At 39.6% G+C, this 8,404-nt stretch overlaps 1 pseudogene; it reads left to right on the forward strand.

Moving 5' to 3' along the window:
* The first annotated feature begins 7,587 nt into the window (after nucleotides 1-7,587).
* Nucleotides 7,588-8,066, forward strand: LOC135362279 (large ribosomal subunit protein eL21-like; annotated as a pseudogene).
* Nucleotides 8,067-8,404: the final 338 nt, after the last annotated feature.

Raw genomic sequence — 8,404 nt, forward strand, 5'->3', positions numbered from 1 at the left:
GAGGCAAAACTGGTGTGAACATTAAAATAATCATCAGCCTCTAGCTCTCTAATGACACTCTTACCCAAAGGCAGGCTACAGAGAAAGACAGTAAGACCATCTGTGAAAGAAGAAGGGGAACAGAAGGTGGGGAGAGAGAGAAAATGGCAGCCATGTCCGGCAAGAGGAGGAGACCAACACAAACACCCACAGAACCTTTATTCCTGTGGTCCGGAACATAGTAAACACAAAATAGTGACCTTATAAATCCTGGAGGTACACAGACATGAAACAATACATATTCATGGACTCAGAAAAGTGTCATTGAAATTCATTCATTCATTCATTCATTCATTCAACAAATATGCATTGAAAGTACCAGACCCTGGGCTAGACCATGAGTATAAAGCAGTAAACAAGACATACAGTCCAGCCCCAGGAAACTCACAGTCTAGATAAGACAGGCAATAAAAAAACAAGTTATAAATTGTGGCAAGCACTCTAAGGAAAGAGTTTGAAACCCAACCCTGTAGAACAAGCAATCTGAGCATTGACAGTTTAGTCTGGATCCACTGTGCACCATGATAAACATTTGAACCTCATACTCTGAGTCCAGTGTGGTTGTTTCCAAATAGCAAGACTCGTAAGTATAATTTTTGGAGCAAATACCAAGTAACGTTCAATGTACAAAACCAGAAACAGTATCAGCCATGGTGAGCACCAAGCTGACTCTAATATCTTGGACTTTGTGGTGAGTTTGCCAGTGCTCTCCAGCACTAAAACTTGGGGCAGAACTGGTTTGAAGAAATAGGAAGCTGTCATATTTCCCATTCATCCAAGAATATTCTTAGGCTATGAAGAGGCCAAAAATGTGCAACATGCAACATGCAACAGTATCATGCATGCCCCCCAAATTAATCCCAGAGCTTTGTCGACAATGCAGAAGAGATGCATGGGTAGAGGACATAATGGGGAGTAAGTAGACAGTCATAAACAATCCCAGGATTCAGGAGATGGCTCTATTTTGCCATCAATTTGCGCTTCATGCCACACACAACTCACCTTCTATGAACACCCAAGATGTCCTCTCTAATGTCCCTTCTCCTTCCTGTTTCCATTTCTACTCTCCAGCCCTCTATTCTCACCCCCAGGGTCTTGGGTCTACCCTTGGTAACCACAGGGAAATGCATACTGCCATTTGTAAGAGAAGGCTTAAAGCTTTCAGAGTCTTCAAACTGGAGCACCTACAAGTTCTTTCTCATGATAATGTTGACCCCTCCTTCAATATATAACTTGGCTGAATTCCTATGAGTCTCTTCCTCTTTGCCAAGAGTGAGGTGAAAAAGAAACCTACCCTGCCACGCTTGGTTTTGTGGAGCTAAGACTGTTTTTCAATGAAATTGATCACTAATGGGCCCTTTCACACCTGAGACTATACACTTTCCCATTCCCCAAAGGCTGGGGTAGCTAGAACCCACATACTCTTTAGTTTGCTTCCTAAACAGGCCCTGCTCAGAGCTAAGGCTGTGGCACTCCGAAAATTGTGGACCAGCCATATACCATCCTTATTTTCCTGAGGTTTAAATCCCAGTTACAGAGAGAAAAGTAAATTTAATGGGGACTTGGAAGCCAACATCTATGCCATTCTAAAATCCAAGCTCTAGTCTGAAAAAAACAAACTGTTGAGTTCTTTCAAAGGAAAGAAGGAAGATGTGATAGAAGGACTACAGGAAGCCATGGTCCATCCAACTCACCATTCGCTTTCCACCTCTGGGTCTTTGATTATCAATAGCTCTTCTACCTGGAATCTTCCCATATTCCCCCAATTAAATACCTAGCAATAATTTTAGGCTTAGTTAAAAGGTTGTTTTGTACAGGAAGACTTCCCCTATTTATTTCCTTCATAAACAATAATATTACAATAGTAACATATATTGAGTGTTTACTATAATGTCAGTACCGTGTGTATTTGTTCCCATACAATTCTCAAAACTATATTATCAATATTATTGTTATCTTTATCATTGTCCTTATTCATTATTATCATTGTTGTCATTATTGTTAAGCTCACCTTTCAGATGAAGCCTAGGAAGTTAACTTTTGTAAAGTCACACAATCAGAGAATCATGGAGCCACAACCCTTTGCTATCTGTTATAACACTTGACCATTTATAATAGCTATTAAAGGCGGTGGCTATTGAAATTTCTAGAGGACTGTATGCCCTTGACTTTGATTCTGCTCCCCACTCTATTATCATTAATAACACCCCCTTCCTGTCCCAACCTTAAAGGAAGCCTGTAATATAGCAAATGCTCAACAAATGTTTTACTTGAACTGAACTATTTAACTAACAAGAGGCAGGATGCAGATAAAGAAATGGCTACAATCCTAACATAAATTTAGTCATTACTTTGAAAGCATGGTCTTGGGTGAGTCACACCATTTCAGTTGTTCCAATGAAAAGGCAAAGAAGCCTGGCTAGCTAAACAGGTGGTAATTTCAGGATCAGAAACAAGGCCATGCATACTAGCCATCCATCCCTTTGGAGACATCCTCAAACAGATAAGAGCTTGGAATGGCATCTAACTGGCTGCAGAAATGTGTATGTGACACCCGTGTTGTCGATCCCATTGCCCCACTCTCCCACTAGAAAGGCTAATGTGCATTGCAGAGCTCCAATTCACTTATTTAAGAATAAATTTCTGTATTTGTTTTCTATTGCTAAGCAATAAATTACCACAAACTCAGTGGCTATAAACAACACTCATTTTATTATCTCAGTTTCTGTGGGTCAGAAGTCCATGCATGGCTTAGCTGGATTCTCTGATCAAGGTCTCAGGGTTGAAATCAAGATGTTGACCAGGGCTGTGGTTTCATCTGGGAGCTCAACAAGGGAAGAATCTGCTTCCAGATTCCCTTGGGTTATTGTCAGAAGTCACTTCCTTGAAGCTGTCATGGTGGTTTCTTCAAAGTCAGTTATGGAAAAAGAGAATCTCTGTTGCTTGGAGTCTCTGACTTCAAAGAAGGCCTAAGCTCTCTTTTGAGAGGCCCATCCAATTAGGTCAGGCACACCCATAAAAATCTTCTCTAGGATAAACTCAGTCAATTGATGGGCCTTAATTACCTATGCAAAATCCCTTTACCTTTGCCATATAAAGTAGCATAATCGTGGGAGTTATCCCATTAGAAGCAAGACACAAGTTCTGCCCATATTCAAAAGGAAGAAATCATATAAGGCATAACACCAGGAGACTATAAGAGCTATCTTAGCATGTATCATATGATCTCACTGATATGAGGAATTCTTAATCGCAGGAAACAAACTGAGTGTTGTTGGAGTGGGGGGTGGGGTGGGAGGGATGGGGGGACTGGGTGATAGACACTGGGGAGTGTATGTGCTCTGGTAAGCGCTGTGAATTGTGCAAGACTGTTGAATCTCAGATCTGTACCTCTGAAACAAATAATGCAATATATGTTAAGAAAAAAAAAAGAAGAAGAAGAAGAAGAAGGTAGCGGGAGGGGAAGAATGAAGTGGGGGAAATCGGAGGGGTAGACGAACCATGAGAGACGATGGACTCTGAAAAACAAACAGGGTTCTAGAGGGGAGGGGGGTGGGAGGATGGGTTAGCCTGGTGGTGGGTATTTAGGAGGGCACATTCTGCATGGAGCACTGGGTGTTGTGCACAAATAATGAATCATGGAACACTTCATCTAAAACTAATGTTGTAATGTAAGGGGATTAACATAAGAATAAAAAAATTAAAAAAAAAAAAGAGCTCTTAGAATTTTGCTTACTACAACTTGCCTCCATTTTCTCCCAGAACAACTTCTGTTGCCTCAAAATAAAAGAAAACAGGCTCAAGTTTGGGTCAGGCTAATATAACCTTATTTCCCCCAGGAAATTCAATTTCCAAGTTGAGGTGTCTTCTAAATGACTGATTCTATCACCCAGATACTAATTCTCTCCTATGTTAACCATCAAGACACAAAAATGTTTTATTTGGAGTCCTTATTTTTATCTTTGACTTTTCTTTTTAGATGTTCCCATTATTTCTCAATAATGATTTGGGTCATACACCAGATTTCCTTTCCCTCCCTCCTGTTGTTTCCAACATAATAACAGTAATGACAATGACAGCAGTGGTAATGACAATGTCAGACAGTTCTGACAGAAGGGAATCGCCCCCACCCCCAAAGACTTCCACAATTGCACATCTGTCAGGGACTGATGGAAAAACAAACCAAATTAAGTTTAATGTCAAGTTGTATCACCTCCTACTTGTGAACTCTCTCTTTGTCTCAGAATCTGTTGAACGTGATGGACAGCAGTGAACCTCTGATTAGCATATTTCCCATTGCCATTTCAGGTAAATGAATTTTCCCTCACCAGGATTTGAGATTCCAGTCAGATTCTCAATTCCATCTGGTGAGTGATTCTCATTATTATGCAAATGTCAGCTTTACCTGAAGGCAAGAGCTTTCTTCTTAATATTTAAATTCCATCTCGTTTTCATTGATCTCTAAACAACAGCTCATCTTTAAACTTTCCTTGGAGAACTTTTTAGGGATGAAATGTCCCCTGACATTGTTCAGTTCCTTCTTTAAAAAAGATTGGCATGATTTGGAGAAAGGTGGATAGGACTATTGGAGAGAGGCAAGGGAGGACTATTGCCCCATCTCTGCTTCCAGAACAGGGTTTTTGAGTGGCTTTGGCTGAAATTTGATACAGGGCATCCTTCTGCTAGGGCAAGTCACCCAGGGAAAAATCAACTGGCAGAGATAAGACAAAGTCGACAAGCCATGCAAGCTTCTATTTTAAAGAAGGCACAGGAACCAACAATAGACACCAATTGTCAAGGCAAACAGTCTATATCAGGCAAGTAAAAGGAACCAAGGGTCTGGCAGCAAGTGGACTAAACTCTGGGAATTCAGGCCAGTAGGCTCAGGGACTTGGTTGGGAACTAGAAGAGGGATGATAGATGCTGTTTTCCACAGGCTCTGAGACTCTGGAGTTCAGAGTTCATTGCCACATGAGGGTACCAGTTACAAGATTGGGGCCTGATGTGGCAATTTAGTGGCCAAGAAATATCATTCATTCTCTCCACTGATCATTTTCTTCTTTGTCCAAGTCCTCCTTCTCAGAAGGGCTGTACCCTCAGCAAGTATGTCATCAACTTAGTGACCTTTAATTGTACCCATGTGGACACCTGACCAAAGCCAAACCAATCAGATTCTCCAGCAGGAAATGTGGAATTAGAGTTCAGCCACTAGTTGGTCTCCCTCCCTCCCTACTTACCTCCCTCCCTCCTTCCCCCTATCTATCTATCTATCTATCTATCTATCTATCATCTATCATCTATCTATCCCTTCCTCCCCCTCTCTTCTCTTTCTCCATCTTTACAAGGAAACTTAATACAGAAGCAGACCAATGAGTCCATTTTCTAGTCCATTCCCCCTTCTCCTCTAAGAAAAAAATCTGCAGAGTGAAGCAAACACATAGAGAAAAACATGAAGAATGGGAAGGATGACTTATAAACATTGGTCACAACTCTCCACTTTATGACCTATTCTAATATTTAAAACCTAGAAACAGAAACCAGGATGAGGTAAGTAGACAGCTCTCACCATTAGAGGATAGCCAGGACACCCAACACCACTTCACCTTCCTCTTTTCACTTACCAACTGGCTCAGGGGATCATGTCCCAGTGCCTCAGAGAGGTTCAGTGGCTGCTTCCCAAAGTGATTAGGTTCCTTCCTTTCTACTTCATCTATAGCTTCTAAAGACATTGAGATGTTTTTGAAAACTGGCCCAAAGACTAAAAGATAACGTTTCCTTATCCTCATTTATTTCCAATACAAAGGTCAGTATTTCAAATTTTTCTTCAGAAGAAAATGTTTTCAAATGCTTGGGCTATTTGGGACATTTTTGTCAAATAAAATGTCAAACCTTCATTTTCTCCTACCATATCACTAAGGGGTATGAACACAGGAAGGAGAAAGATGAGAAATAGGAAGATAAGGAGTAGACAGGAAAAGGAGAAGCTTCTTACTTTCCATGTGCAGTGTTCTTGGTACTTAATGTATAGTATCATTTCAATCCTCTCAACAGCCTCATGGGGTAAGTACTGAACACTAGAGGGATTATTGTGTAGTGGACAAGTACAGGATCTAGAACCAGATGGCCTAGGTTTGAATCTCAGCTCTGTCATTTATTTGAACCTTTGCTCCATTTTCCTCACCTGTAAAATGGGAATGATGACAATAGGTGAGACTTACATGAGTTAATACATGCAACAATGTCAGAACAGTGCCTCTCATAGAATGGGCACCCTACAACACTTTGACTATCACTATTACTACCATTTTACAAATGAAGTAAACCAAGACACAGAAGAGTTAAATTACTTGCCCAGGATCACATAGCCAGTAAGTGACAGAGTCAGAAGTCCACTATATAACCATTCTGTTCCATAAATTCCATGTAGTTTTTGCCCTCCCAGTGCTCTATTCTGTATTTTAGGAAAATGAGAGGCCATTAAGCTACTCAAAAAAAAGAAAAGAAGTATAAAATTAAGGTAAATACAACCACCCAGACTCCTGCCTCATTTTCCCTAGAAGTCCCCAGTCAAAGAGAATGGGGAAACAGAAACCCAAATTCCACCTTCAACAAACTAGAATAGACTTTTGAAACTGAACCATACTAAAAGAGAAGGAGCTGTCAAATCTAGTGAAGAAGTTCACAAGGACATAAGCAGGTAGAGATCTTGGACAAAACTGGCAAAGCACAGTTGTCCAAACAAGATGGTGCCTCCAGAGAGAAAAACAATTTCTTATTTGGAGCAACATGAGAGGATCAGTGAGCTGTCAGAGGAAGTTTTCTAGGACCTATTTAACACCAAGTGTTACACAGGAAAGGAGCTCAATGAGGAAACACAGACTCTGCAGGAAGAAGACTGCAACTGATATAGATAGAAGATAGACTCTTGATTGTGAACAACCATGCATTGGTTCTTTTGTCTGGGGATAACTAAGAGCTAAAATAACTTATCCACACTCAGGTGCATACAACCCTGTATCATAAGGTCCTTCCTCTCCCAAACCTATTGGAAAAAATAGATCCATAATTAATTTGTTTTATTCAAAGAGGACCTAATAAAAAAGAATCAACACAAATTTATATTAAAAGAACATATAAAAATAAAAAGAAGGCATAAATTTAAAAAAAAAAAAAACAGGAAATGAAACATTGACCAGAAAAAAATACAAAAATTATTGACAAAGAACGGGGGGAAAAATGACTAACATCACTAAGCATTTAAATTTAAAGTAGAAGAAAACATAGGGGGAAATCTTCATGACATTGAATTTGGCAAAGATTTCTTGACTAAGACACTAAATAGTACAGGCAACAAGGGAAGAGTAGAAAGTTGGACTACATCAAAATTTAAAACTTCTGTTCATTAAAGAAAACAAATCAAAAGACAACCCATGGAATGGGAGAAAATATTTGCAAATCATATATCTGATAAGGTGTTAATATCCAGAATATATAAAGAACTCCTACAGCCTTTTGATGGGAACCTCCATCTTACAGTAATTGGCTGAAATGACCAACACAAAGGGAAAGAGGAGATGTACCCACTCTATATTCCCTAGGCCTTTTAGAAAATATAGAGTTGTTCCGTTGGCCACGTACATGTGAATCTACAATAAAAGTGATATTGCAGACATCAAGGGAATAGGTACCATTCAAAAAGAAATGTTCCACAAATGTCATCATAGCAAAACTAGAAAAGTCTACAATGTCACTCAGCATGCTGTTGGCATTGTTGTAAACAGAAAAGTTAAGATTCTTGCCAAGAGAATTAATGTATGTGTTAAGCATATTAAGCACTCTAAGAGCCAAGACAGCTTCCTGAAGTATGTGAAGGAAAATGATCCAAAAAAGAAGGAAGTCAAAGAGGCAAAGGTACTTGGGTTTAACTGAAGTGCCAGTCTGCTCCACCCAGAGAAGTACACTTGGTGAGAACAAATGGAAAAGAGCCTGAGCTATTGGAGCCCATCTCCTATGAATTAACGGCATAATAGGTGTTAAATAAGTGAATAAGTAAATAACCTCTGGATTATTTAAAAGAGAGAGAGAATTCCTATAATTCAACCACAAAAAAACAACTCAATTAAAAAATGGGCAAAAAACTTGAATAGACTTTCTCCAAAGAAGATACACAAATGGGCAATAAACACATGAAAGATCCGTCACTAATCATAAGGGAAAAGCCATTCAAAAGACAACATTTGCACCCATAACAATGAGGTAACATTTTACACCCATTAGGATAGCTGCAATTAAAAAAAGAAAGAAAGTGTTGACAAGGGTGTGAAGAAATTGGAACCTTGTTGGTAGGAATGTAAATTGGTGCAGT

The sequence above is a fragment of the Mirounga angustirostris genome, unplaced genomic scaffold (assembly GCF_029215605.1).
Source record: "Mirounga angustirostris isolate CCGP_5_RB_7025 unplaced genomic scaffold, mMirAng1.0.hap1 SCAF_1, whole genome shotgun sequence".
NCBI classification, from domain to species: domain Eukaryota; kingdom Metazoa; phylum Chordata; class Mammalia; order Carnivora; family Phocidae; genus Mirounga; species Mirounga angustirostris.